This window comes from Equus asinus, chromosome 6, assembly GCF_041296235.1.
Source record: "Equus asinus isolate D_3611 breed Donkey chromosome 6, EquAss-T2T_v2, whole genome shotgun sequence".
NCBI lineage: Eukaryota > Metazoa > Chordata > Mammalia > Perissodactyla > Equidae > Equus > Equus asinus.
The window spans coordinates 9145103-9158049 of NC_091795.1; the positions used below are offsets into that span (position 1 = coordinate 9145103).

The 12947-nt window shown below is 49.9% G+C and overlaps 1 protein-coding gene across 3 annotated transcripts in view; it reads right to left on the minus strand.

Moving 5' to 3' along the window:
- NCK2 (NCK adaptor protein 2) overlaps nucleotides 1-8901 on the minus strand; it is a 143507-nt gene extending 134606 nt beyond the window's left edge. For 2 of the 3 annotated variants that reach the window (XM_044773077.2, XM_044773076.2), the window contains exon 1: nucleotides 8395-8632. The gene's annotated coding sequence lies outside the window, so the exon portion shown is untranslated. Of the gene's footprint in view, nucleotides 1-8394; nucleotides 8633-8779 lie in introns of those variants that run through there. The other variant, XM_070511538.1, reaches the window with a different exon arrangement.
- Nucleotides 8902-12947: the final 4046 nt, after the last annotated feature.

Genomic DNA, 12947 nt, shown 5'->3' on the forward strand with positions numbered 1-12947 from the left:
CACCGCATCCCTGATCTTGGGACACAGAGAAGCTTCCCACCACAGACACCAGCCTCCTGGTTGTACGTCAGTCCCATCTGCTCCAGCGTAAGGCTGCCCAGTGCTCTGACAGCCTCGAGGGTTTTCCAAAAACGGAAGGGTAGGTTTAGGACGGTCTGGCACTACAAAACTCGCTCGGAACGGCAGCCAATGTCACAGCTCCCATCGAACCTTGTAAGAGCAGTCTTCCAAAGTCCAGGCTGAGACTCAACCTGCCCTCTCTCATGACCTGAGAAGCAGATTTTCAAAGCCATTTTGGGATTCTTCAAGACCTGCAGAGTCCTGAGAGCACAAAGGCAAAGGATTTGGTGTGCTGCGTGCGCTCCAAGGTCTTCAGCAGACACCGACCCAGCTGCCTTCTTTAACTACGGGAACTCATGAAGGACAGCAGCAGCAGCCGAGGACGGCCTTCCAGAAGGAGTCCCAGCAACACAAGGGCTCGGGGCCAAGCAGGAGAGAGAACACTCGCTCCTGCCTCCTCAGTCCCTACAGCAGTGAAAACAGGGGAACCCACCACACAGCTATCAGGAGGGGCACAGCCACACAGGCCTATCTATAGCACCTACGCGGGAGGCCTGCCAGTCATTCTCAAATTACAATGCTGTGACTACAAAACAGAACCACCTCTTCACTCATCCACTCATCCTGCAAACCCCTCAGCAGTGGTTCTCGATGCGTGGTGCCCATCCCAACAAAGATGACCTGGGAACTCGTCCGAAAAGCTAATTCTCAGGCCCCACTCCAGACCTCTGCGTCAGACACTCTGGGGTGGGTGCAGCCCCGTTTTAAGGAGCCCTCCAGGGGATGCTGATGTCCACGTCCGAGCTGGAGTTTGCCCCTTTCAGGACCACTGGCCTGCAGCGCACAGGAAGGAGGGGCTGGAGGAGAGGAGCAGCAAAGCCAATGCTGCTCAATAACGCTCCTCTGTGACCCTCCGCAGCTCCCCCTCCATGACCACTAGAGCAGCTATTAGGTACTCTCAGGCCCTTCCAAAGTGCAGGCTTCCTCCACAACTCGGCTGATAAGAGGTCCCCAGAATAAACCAATATCCAAGCTCCACTCCCTAGCAACGATTTCCCATCAATGTTTCTCAAATCTTATACCATAATAAAAGTTTATGGTTCTGTTTATGTATTTGCAGATACATCTCCACGAAGAGACGGTGCCTGACTTAGTGTCAGAGCAGAGACTCAAGAAGTCAGAGGCCTGAGTTTGAATTCCAGATCTGAAATTCACTAACCATGCAACCTTAGGCAAGGCACCCTGCCACGTCTGCATATCCTTATCTATCAAGATAAAAACAGAAAGTACCCTCTCAGTTTTTGAGAGGATTCAAGGAGTTATTTTGTGTAAAGTGCTTAGAACAATCATCACATTGTGGGGCGGGTGGGGGTGTGTGCACGTGCATTAGGGGAGAAGCTAATGATCACTAAAGAAAATAGGATTTTAGATTTTAGCTCCCATACTTAGAAATTAAGTACTTAACATGTATCAGAAATACGTTGAATACTAATACCCAGAAAAATGATTCTACAGTGGTAACTTAACCTCTAGAATTGAAAACACATTTTAAAGTATCTGTAAAATGTACAAGGTATTTTGATTATATGCAACCAAATCTGACTTTAGTACTCTAAAATTGTTTGCATGCATGAAATAGTACATCATTCCTTATAACTGTGTAGATTACACCCTTCCCCCTAAGGAATAGTAATAATTACCATTATTATTATCTAAGTTGTTTCCATTATGTCTTTTTAGCTATCTCAACTTTAGAAAATACAGAGCAAATGAAGTTTAAATCATAAGCTGCACTCTCCACTATGGTGGCCACTGGCCTCGTGTGGTACTGAACACTCCAGATCACAGAGACGGAATGGAGTATGTCATAAATGTAGAACATGGTGGATTACAGACTTAGTACAAAGAACGTGAACTATCTCATTATGATATTTGATACTGATTACAAGTAGAAATAAAAATATTTTAAATCTACTGGGCAAAATAAAATATATTATGAAAATTAATTTCACTTGTTTCTTTTTACATTTTTAATGTGGCTACTAGAACATTTAAAATTACATCTGTGGCTCTCATTTGTGGCTCCCTTTTATTTCAGTGGGACAGCAGTGCTCTTGACAAAGCATCACCTCCAGGGGCATCTGCAGGAAAACACTCCACATTAAAACACAGAGTGTCTTCTGCACTCGGTCTCTCCTTCTAAGGGTCATGCACAGTTTTGAGGTGCAAAGCCGGAGCTGTGTAGTGATGCCTTTATTACAAGGGGTAACACTGAATCAGCTCCAATGTACAGAAGTCTTTAAAATAAACATTATAGGGGCTGGCCCCGTGACCGAGTAGTGAAGTTCGCGCGCTCCGCTGCAGGCGGCCCAGTGTTTCATTGGTTCGAATCCTGGGCGCGGACATGGCACGGCCCATCAAACCACGCTGAGGCAGCGTCCCACATGTCACAACTAGAAGGACCCACAACGAAGAATATACAACTATGTACCGGGGAGCTTTGGGGAGAAAAAGGAAAAAAATTAAAAAATCTAAAAAAATAAACATTATAAACTTCGGTGTTGTCATCACAATTAGCAAACTGCCATTCAGTGTGTACCCGCAGGTGACTGTGACCACTCGGGGGCTGGGGGCATATTTAGAGGCAGGGAGCCCAGGCGTGCAGATCCACACCTGCAACACTGAGGACTTGGGACATGACCTGAAGGCAATGGAGAGACACCAACGTGGACCATGGCCAGACTTGAATATTAGGGTGCTATGAGCAGGATGGATTGGCAAGAGTGGTTAGAAAGGTATTTTGACAGTCCAAGTCACAAAGGCAATAAAAGGTACAGCAGGGCTCAGGTTTCAGAGATCTTCTGGAGGTAAAGTCAGCAATATTTGGGATTTGGGAAGAAATGGATGACAGAGTAGGTCGATGATGGGGATATTAACTGAGAAGGCAGGCATGTCAGGAGGTGGCGCATACAGCTTGTGACATTCACAGTGTTAGGTGGACATCATGGGTAAGAAGTTGGATAATTCATATGAATGAATGAATGAATTGTGAATGAACATACAGATCTGGAGCTGGAGAGCTGTCAGTCACACAGACATTCCCCCTGCCTTATGGAATCACCTTCAACAACTCAAACTCGCCTAGGTCAGACGCAGACATGTGGTGCTCAGGGTGTGCTTTACCAAACACTGTCACACACAGGCACCGCAGGGACATGCGTCACGTGGTGAAGACTGCCACAGCAGGCCCAGAGTGGATGGCCTTTCTGCCCTGGCCCTCGCCCTCTCACTTTGTTCTCTTCATCCAGGGCCTGGAAACACTTTTGTTTCCACACAAAATCCAACACCTTCCATACATCTCATGTTTTATCATGATCCTGATCCAAAATAAACATACCTGCAATTGAGCCCGCATACGCAGAGGGGACGCATTCATGAACAGAAGTCAGTCAACACTGTTTTCTCTCTTTAATCATTCTATTAGAGCCTGCCCAGCCTCTGGAAGCCCAGCACCAAGGCTCCTTCCCTATTTCGAGGTCTACAACCAACAATGAGTTGCCATTCCCTCCTCACTTCTGACTGCTCTGTAACCATCCCTGGCAGGTGTCCTCAAGCAGATTCCAGATCCAAGTAAAGGAACTAAGACAACTTCCTAAAATAATCAGCCCTGTTTCTGAACACAGTTACATGCTGTTATGAACCAAACTGTCTCCCCAATATTCACGTTGAAGCCCTAACCCCCAATGTGACTGCATCTGGAGACAGAGCCTTTGGGGAGGTGATCAGGGTTAAATCATGTCCTAAGGGTGGGGCCCAAATCCAAAAGGACTAGCGTCCTTTTAAGAAGAGGAAAAGGGGCCGGCCCAGTGGCGCAGCAGTTAAGTTCGCACACTCTGCTTGGGGGGCCCGGGTTCACTGGTTCAGATCCTGGGCGCCAACCCATACACCGGCTCATCAAGCCATGCTGTGGCAGCATCCCACATATAAAGAGAGGAAGACAGGCACAGATCCTAGCTCAGGACCAGTCTTCCTCAACAAAGAGGACTGGCAGCAGATGTTAGCTCAGAGCTAATTTTCCTCAAAAAAAAAAAAAAAAAAAGAAGAGGAAGAGACGCAGAGACACTCCACCTGCAGAGAAGAAAGGGTGTGCAAGGCCAGAGCCGGAAGGTGGGCGTCTACTCGCCAGGAAGAGCCAGTCACCAAGGACCAAATCTGCCAGCACCTTGATCTTGGACGTTCCAGCCTCCAGAACTGTGGGAAATAAATGTCTGTTTGACACCGTCTGTGGTATTCTGTTATGCCAGCCCGAGCAGACAAAGACACCCATTAAACAGGAAGAAGCACCCTTCGCCTCGAGCAGCCTTTCCAGGGTAATGCTGGCTCACAACAACAAGGTGAGGACAGAAGTTCACTGAAATAGCTCTTCTCCAGAGTGGACTCACACATCGATCAGCTCCCACCAATACCTGCTCACATCTGCCACAGGGCAAAGGCAGCGCCCACGCCTAGGACACTCCACTCTGCTCCATCAGTATTGCTAGCAGGTCAGAAGCCTCATAAAGACAACTGTATCCAGCACCATTTGGATGTTCCTTATCTACCGCCATCTCAGCAGGGGCACAAGGCTCCAAAGGGAAGGAGCCAAGTTCAAGCCTTGTCATCCTTCTCCGTGAGCTCCAGTCTCCTCACACAGAATAAGGGCCAAGCCCATCTTACCACATTATTTCAAATATAAAATATGACGGCATAGGTGAAAAGCAATTTGCAAACTATAAATTACCATACAAGCATTAGTATCTATTATTATCTGACGATGGCATTTTAGATCTTCATTAATCACTGACCAGCAAAACCATCCTACTTTCCAAAACTGGCTCAGAAAAGGAAATTGCAATATTTAAATTGAGTGCACTTGAAGCTTTTCTTAAAAACATTAAAAATACCAATAGTAAAAAGAAGTAAGGTGGCACAAATAACTAACCTACCAGGCCAGGATAGGAAATGCTTTGCTGAGTTTGCAGTTCAGGTTGACATGGACAATCTACTGAAAAATAGAATATTTAGCCAACCCACCTGGTAGTTATGCCGTTGGGTTCGTTTTTCGCTTTGCTTTTTGGTGTGTGTTTGTTTTTTGTTTAAGTTTAGCTTCAGGACTACAAATGATTCATTTGATAAAGAATTTACCAAATAGAGAGCCACCAGACCAAATTCTCCCATTGTCTGGACATCCTGGGGACAAATACCTCCCGCAATGTCACAGAGTAGAGGCACAAGGATTCTGGAGATCTCTTATTACTCACATCTCAGTGGAAACCTAGCGCCCTCATAACTCAATGGGCCCAGAACTCAATATCATGTATTCCATCAGCATGTGCTGGCATCCATGTGGACAGAGCATGAACACAAAGAAACCACGGGGCAGACTGTGACAAACGCCCATGTGTGTGTTGGGGGGAGGGTATAACTTGCTCATGTTGATTATACTTTCAGAAATATACATACTTTGGGATCCGTTCAAAGTGAAATGCAGGAAAAGAAAAAACAGTCTACTTTCGTAAACTGTGTTACTAAAATTGCCTAAAGAAATAAGAAACTATTTTTACTTTAGCTGCATACTGTTGATAACCCATTAAAAGGCTGTCTTGACCTCCTTCTAAGTTGCTTTAATTCAAGCATTTAACAACATACATGATATGATTTTTAGCTTAGGCCCCTTGAAAACAAGCCATGAAGGGTTTCACTCACTCATTCTAAGAAAGAGAAACAATTCAGAAGCACCATTTGTAATCCCTCTAGATGGGAAAGCTAATTTCCTAAGCCTCTGGGGTGAGTTGTGGGGAGTTTCCAGTTCATTTGTGAAAAAAGTTAGCTTACTAGTTCTCCTAAACATCAGCCACTGCCCTCCCCTGCACTCCCAGCCAGCGCTCCTCAGCTCTTCCATCAGCCTCATTTTTAATGTTGGAGAACCATGTCCACATGCCCTCTCCTCCAGCGCACAATGCAAGCCAGTCTCAGCAGTTAGAAGATGTGTGTCCCAGAGAGCAACACAGCCTCATCCAGCCAGGGCAAATGAAGCTAACGCGAGGGATAAAGCAAAGGACTCGAGGTCATTCCGGGCAATCAGGGAGTCTTCAGGGCATTCTCAAAGGTTATCCAGTTTGTGCACATGCAAGGAACATTTCCGGTGTCGTTAATATGGATGATAGAGCATTTCTAAATGCTGCGTACTTAAGATCTGCTGTTTCTTGGAAAACCCCAATAACCCCTCAACGCAAATGACAGAAACTGGGAATATGGCAGGGTCAAAGAGATCAAGGATGAAGGGAATTTAAGTATATAGCATGTAATAAAACAAAACACAAAGCCTTGAAAACTGAGTACAGCTACTTGAAATGTCTCTTCAACAAGCCCCACCCATTTAAAAAGGGCCAGTTTCTCCACAAGTGGGCAGAGGGGGTGATGGAGCAGTCAATTCTCCAGGGGCAATTTGTTATCCAATTTCATCCCGTGTTCCATGATCAATCCTGTCGAGTGTTCATGAAGCAGCTGAGCAGCTCAGGGCCCAGGTAAGGCCTCCAGGAGAGGAAGCTGAGTCCAGGGCTCCACAAGCTTACCACTGCTCAGAGCTCTCAATTTCAGCCTCAAGTAGCTCCAGGCAGAAGACCACCAAGATTCGGCCACTCTCCCCAGTCGAAAGTACATCTAACCAACCTCCAGGACCAAAACACTACGGAGGATTTTCCCTTGCGGTCTACTGCCTCACAAGCACGATTAACACCAGTTTCTCGGGAAATCCCTGTTCCAAATACCAAAAACCCACACCTCCAGCCCACTCTCCTGGGTAAGCCCACTTCTCCACCTGCCCACTGACCACCATTCTCTTTATATAAACAGGGCGCATGCTGAGTCCTGTTACTAATTTACCGGTTTATCTAGGAAGACTGGGTAAGTGAATTAGGGAGTGTTCAGAAGCAAAGTTTAGATGTTTTGATAAGTTCAAGCAGCCCAGGTTAATTTTGTTTTCAGTCATTTTAAGACTTGAAAACCCTGTTGCTAAGGATATCAAATGCAGTGGTATGAAACACACCCCAAATTACTCTCATTCCTCCCAAAACCCCTTCTGTCCCAGAAGCCGGACTGGGCCTGGACCAGGAAGGGGCTCCCCACCAGCCAGCCCCGGGCAAGCCAGGCCCACGGGCCTCTCCGGGTTCAGTCTTTTGGGGGATCAACCGAAGGACTGGGCGTGCCTGGTGTTTCAGGGTCCCCAGGCCCAGCCCCTGGGCCTGCTCATCCCATTATGCAGATGCAAACTTGGCGGATTCAGCTTTAAACCTGTTAGCAAAATAAACAAAGCCAAATAAAGGAGACACTGCCACCGTGAACTGTGGGAAGGGACAGAGGCCGACTCCACACCCGCTCCTGCTTTGTCCCCGAGGCTGTTACAATGCTAATGTCAGGTGCCTGGTGTTGGTCAGCCAATGACCCCCAGCATCCCGCGTGGACTTTCCAAGGCGATCGTTACTGTCTACAAATTAAAGCGTTTTGCAAAGTAAACCCCTCCACACAATGCCACGCTAACTGCGCTCACAAGGGAGTTACGGTCAATGCCTTAAAAGTCACACACCGAATTCTTCCAGAACCACTTGGTGGTTAAATCACTCAGAATAAACGAAGAGGGCAGAGCGATTGGGAGAAACTTTCTTTCAGGTGGCTATAAGAGTCATCTAAATCTGGGACAGGACGCAGAGCCTGAAACCCGGCACAAAGCGCCCTTCGCCGAGGCGAGGACCTCCTTTATGCGATGTGACAGCAGCTTTGTGCGGGATCATAAATAGTTCCAATAACCACAGCAAGTTCCCCGGGCCGCGCTCGGCCTCCCGCGTCCCTGCGCTGGGGCCAGACGATCCCGGCTATTCTTCCCGGGGACGCTCGCCCGGGCGGCCCCGGCCACGCGCGGTCCCACGCCGGCCCCCGGCTCCGTGCCCGCCGCCGGCCCGCAGGCCGGGCGCTCCCCGCGCGCCCCGCGGTCTCCCGTCCCGGACCCCGCCGCCCAGGCCCCTGCCCCCGCCAGCGCCCTTGGAGGCGCCCCCGCGCCCAGCGGGGCCGGCCCGGGGCGGGGGCCGCGAGCGCGGCGGGAAGGTGCGGAGCCGTAGGGGCCGGGCGGTCCGCGGCGCGGGGGCAGGCCGCGGCGGGGCCGAGGGCAGCGGGGCGCGAGGGCAGCGCTCCCGCAGCCCCTCCCGGCGCGCCCGCCCGCCCGCCGGCCCCGCCGCGCTCCAACTCCGCCGCGCGGCCCAAGTTGGCGGCCTCCGCCCCGGGCCCGCCGGCCGCGCTTACCTCGCCGAGGGCCGCCCGCCGAGGCCGGAGGGCAGCGGCGCGGGTCCCGGGGCGGCGGCCGCCCTGCGCCGCCCAGACGCCGCTCTTTGTTTGCGCCGGCCCTCCTCCCGCCGCTCGGCGGACGCTGCCGGCCCGGGCGCACCCAGCGGCCCGGGCGCCCGAGCCCCCGCCGCCGAGCCCTGCACGCCGCCCGCCGCCCGCTCGGCCGCGCGGCTCCGGCCTGACGATCCCGCGGCGGCGGCGGCGGCGACCCCTCCCCCGGCGCGCAGCGCCCGCCCCCTCCGCGCTCTTCCTCCTCCTCCCGCCGCTCCTCCCCGGCCGCCGTGACACCGCCCAGGGGATGACCGAGGCCCGCGCGCGCCCAGGGGCGGGGGCCCAGACCCACCTGGGGGCGCGCGGGCGGCTTTGGGGCCCGCGCGGCGGCCGGGCTCGGGCGCGACGCCGGAGAGGACGGGGCTCCGGGTGCCCAGCCCGGCGCGCGCGGCCGCCGGCCCCGAGGAGACCCGGGCGCGAGGGGGAGGGAAGGGTCCCCACTCCTGAAACTGCTCGCGCGAGGAGTGGGGGTAGGGGAGAGGGTGAGGGGACAAGAAAGGAAATAAAGGCAGCAACTTCCAGCCTCCAATGACTGCTGGGTGATCTTTCCATCCTCTTTTTGTTTGATTTGCTTATCACGGCGCTCTAGTTGTTTGCCGACCGCCCCCCTCCCGGAAGCATTCCCACGGCTCTCTCAGCAAAGCAGGCCTGTTGTCCATCAGCAAAGTGACTTACATAAAAATGTCACTTCCTCTCTGTAATTGCTTGTGGGCATTTTTATTTATTTGCCTTGTATCTATTTACTTTCCCAACCAGACACTTTTTCTCTCCATCTTTCCTGTTGGAAGCACTTCTCAAGAAGCGGAGAGGAAATCCAACCTCTGCTGTCTGCCGTGCGTGTCCAGCTCGAGCTTACTCACCCGGGCAGAATCCTGTAAGGAGCTGTGGGAACGTGGGCCCCCGAAGGAGTGATCTCTAGTAGTGGGACTCGTCTCGTCACCTGGCCACAAATGGTGGCTTACCTGTAAACAAACTTGGAAGATTAAAACCCAAGAGGAAGGGGGAAAACACAGTTTCCTTTTCACAGGCCCCTGCGTCCTGATGTCTGTTCAACTTCCTTCCCATATGGCTTCCCAAAAGGAAAGCTGACTATTCAAATGATTCTGATTTCCTGGCTGAATAGCCTGGATCCATGTTTATGAGATTCTTTCTTAGGCTCCTGGCTTCTCGTTATTATTAAGGTAACAATTTACTCAAGGTGACAAAGCGGTATCATTTGAATGGCTCAGCCCCTGCCTTGTTCCCAAAAGGAAGTCCTCAAGGACAGTACCTGGAGCCACTCTGAAGTCATAGTTGTCCTTGACTACCTGCTTCTTCAACTGCAGAACCTTGCACAGGTGTTTCTTAACCTAGCTACGACCTGTCAGATGGAGAGAGGATACTTACCTCCCTCTTCCCTAAGTCCCTGACACACCTCCTGGCAGAAGGGAGCCCCTACTACGTCTCTAGCTGGGGGGAGGGGCAGGGCACTGAGCAGGGATGTGTCCAAGATCAGGGAATCAGGACAGCCTCCTTCTCTTTGACCTTGGGAAAGAAGCTACCTCAGTTCATCATTTTGTGAAAATTTTGTCTTACTAATAAGAAAAGCAGAATTACAGTAAGTGGTCTGGCCTGATTTTCAGTTTACTCAAAATAAGTCTAACACCATTGACCCAATTTTTAAGTTGTTGGATCATGGGTCTTGAACCCCTCTTCCTCCTCCGATTCTTTGTGAGGTCACTAAGGACATTCTCTATCTAAAACCAAATGTCCCTTTCTCAGTCTTTATCTTAATAGCATTTCTGCTATTTCCTGAAATTTGGTCATCTTTTCATTTATGTAACACAGCTGCCTTTCTGACCTGCCCATGTCTGTCCCTTGTAGGCCACGTTGTTCTCCTAACCTCTAATGGTAATATTCCAGAGACTTTGGCCCTTTATGTTTTATTCTGATATGCACCTTTTTTTTAAGGTAGTTGATCATTTTTTGAATGCTTCCAGTCTGGATGTTCAGTGATTAACTCACAGATCTGTAGCCTTAGAGAGTGCCCCGGTTTATCTGCAGTCCCTCTGAGCAGCTCAATATCTCTTCAGTACCACCAGGTTCGGGATGAAACTTCTCTCCTTCCTGAACCACCTCCTCCTCCCACGGTCTCGGGCTTGGTCAGGAGTCCACCAGGCACCTCAGCTCCAGAAGAGGCCACACTGCAGTTCGACTTCTTCCTTCCCTCGCTCCAAGCTTTCCCCACGGACGGTGAGGAGAGGACGCTAGATGACCTGGGGATCTCTCTCAATCTGAATCCTTGTGATTCTGAAACATCTCTTGACTGTACCTTCCTTTCCATTTCCAACGCCACCATCCAAGTTTTTACATTATATACATTATATACTAATACTATTTATGTACCTTTTTTGAATTCTTTACGTATATCATCCGTAACTCACACACAATGGCATTATCCTCATTTTGCACATGAAAAACTGAAATTGTGCGTAAAAAAGCTGGGTCAGAACCACACACACTCAACTCCAAAACTTCTCTTCTATCCACAGCACCCATTGCCTGCCGATTCTCTCCTCTTACTCACTTCCTCCTGTCACCCAGATTCATAGTGAATATTAGCGTCATCCTAAACTTCCAAAAAACTGCTTCCTAAAAATTGCTTCTATCTTGCCCCTCCCCTGCTCAAGAACTTCTCATGGCTCCCCATTGCTCACCACAGTTCCTCAAAAGTCCTCTGACAGCAGAAGACTTAAGCATTTACTCCTATGAAGGCTGAGGAACCGAGTTCGAAGAGCCCTATATTCGTTTCCTGGGGCAGCCTTAACAAATTACTTCAAACTGGGTGGCTCATGATAGAGAAGTTTACTCTCTCGAGCTCTGGAAGCAAGTCTGAAATCAAGGTGTCAGCAGGACCACGCTCTCTCAGAAGGCTCTAGGGCAGAATCCTTCCCTGCCTCTTCCAGCGTCGGGTGGCTCCCAGTGTCCCTTGGCTTGTGGAAATGTCACTCCACTCTCTGCCTCTGTCTTCACATGGCCTGATGCCCTGAGTGCCTCTCCCCTTCTCTCTTCTTATGGGGACAGTTAGCGTTGGATTTAGACCCCATCCTAACCCAGGAGGATCTCATCTTGAGATCCTTACCTTACAATATCTACAAAGACCCTTTTTCTAAATTAGGTCACATTCACAGGTTCCAGGTGAACATATCTTTTGGGGCCACCGTTTAACCCACTACAAGACCTAACATGGGGGAGACATTTCTTTGAAGCTGATGTTTTATCTAAAAATGTATATGTTTCTGCATCCTACTCCATTAGTAGATCTATGTTTGTTTTACTATTAAAATGCCTTCAAGGAGCTGGCCCTGTGGCTGAGTGGCTAAGTTCACACACTCCGCTGCAGGCGGCCCAGTGTTTCATTGGTTCGAATCCTGGGCGCGGACATGGCACTGCTCATCAAACCACGCTGAGGCAGCATCCCACGTGCCACAACTAGAAGGACCCACAACGACGAATATACAACTATGTACTGGGGGACTTTGGGGAGAAAAAGGAAAAAAATTAAATCTTTAAAATGCCTTCAATAATGAAGTATTGAAAGTGCAAAAAGTATAAACCTTTTCCCCCAAATCACATCAGTGTTAAATCCAGAGGTCTGTCTTCCGAAGGCGTCTGGAACTTAGCCTGCCATAACAATCTTGCTGTTTACTCTGCCCCAATATGGAGCTACTTGCTTGGGGCGCTCGGCTCTCCCCACTGGGTCCCACTTAGTCACATGAACCTCCAGCTCCTACAGTGCGGACAGGGATTTCTTGTCCCCTCCTCCGCCTTCAGCGTCCCGTTCAAGCCCTCCTCTAAGCCCCGGCTTGGGGTCACAGAGAACACAAGCCAGGGTGAGAGCGCGGTCTGAGTCCGGCTTCAGAGGCCCGCAGACTGCCTGCAAGTCCGTGTCTTGAGATCGTTTTCCTCTCTGGGCCTCGGGTAGTAATAGTACTCTTGTCAAGGGTTGTGAAGATTAAATGAGATCGTGTAAACATGTCTTAGCTATGGGTTTGCCACACGGTAAATACTCACATCAGCTCTTCTGTGACCTTCTATCTTAACCTTCAATTCGGTTAAACATTTCTAGTATATTTCTATTTGTAAGGCATTATAAGAGTCAATTCAGAAGAAACAAGGATAAGCTGAGGTTTTAATCTTACAGGAAGGATAAGACCAGTATGCAAACAACTATAACGTAAAGCTAAATATGGAAAGTACCAAATGAAATACATTCCAAGAATCAGAAGAGGCTGTATGTGTTATGAAAGGTGGTGGCATTAGGAATGGACCTGGGAGATGAGGTCTGGGAGGCTACCGTAATTTGGCTGCCCTCCATCCAGCCTCCTTTCCGGTTTTAGGGAGACCCCTGTCTGTCCTTGGTGGGAGGCAGAGTGGCCTCCTCCAGCTCTCTACCCACAGAAGCCCTGCGAGAGTGAGCA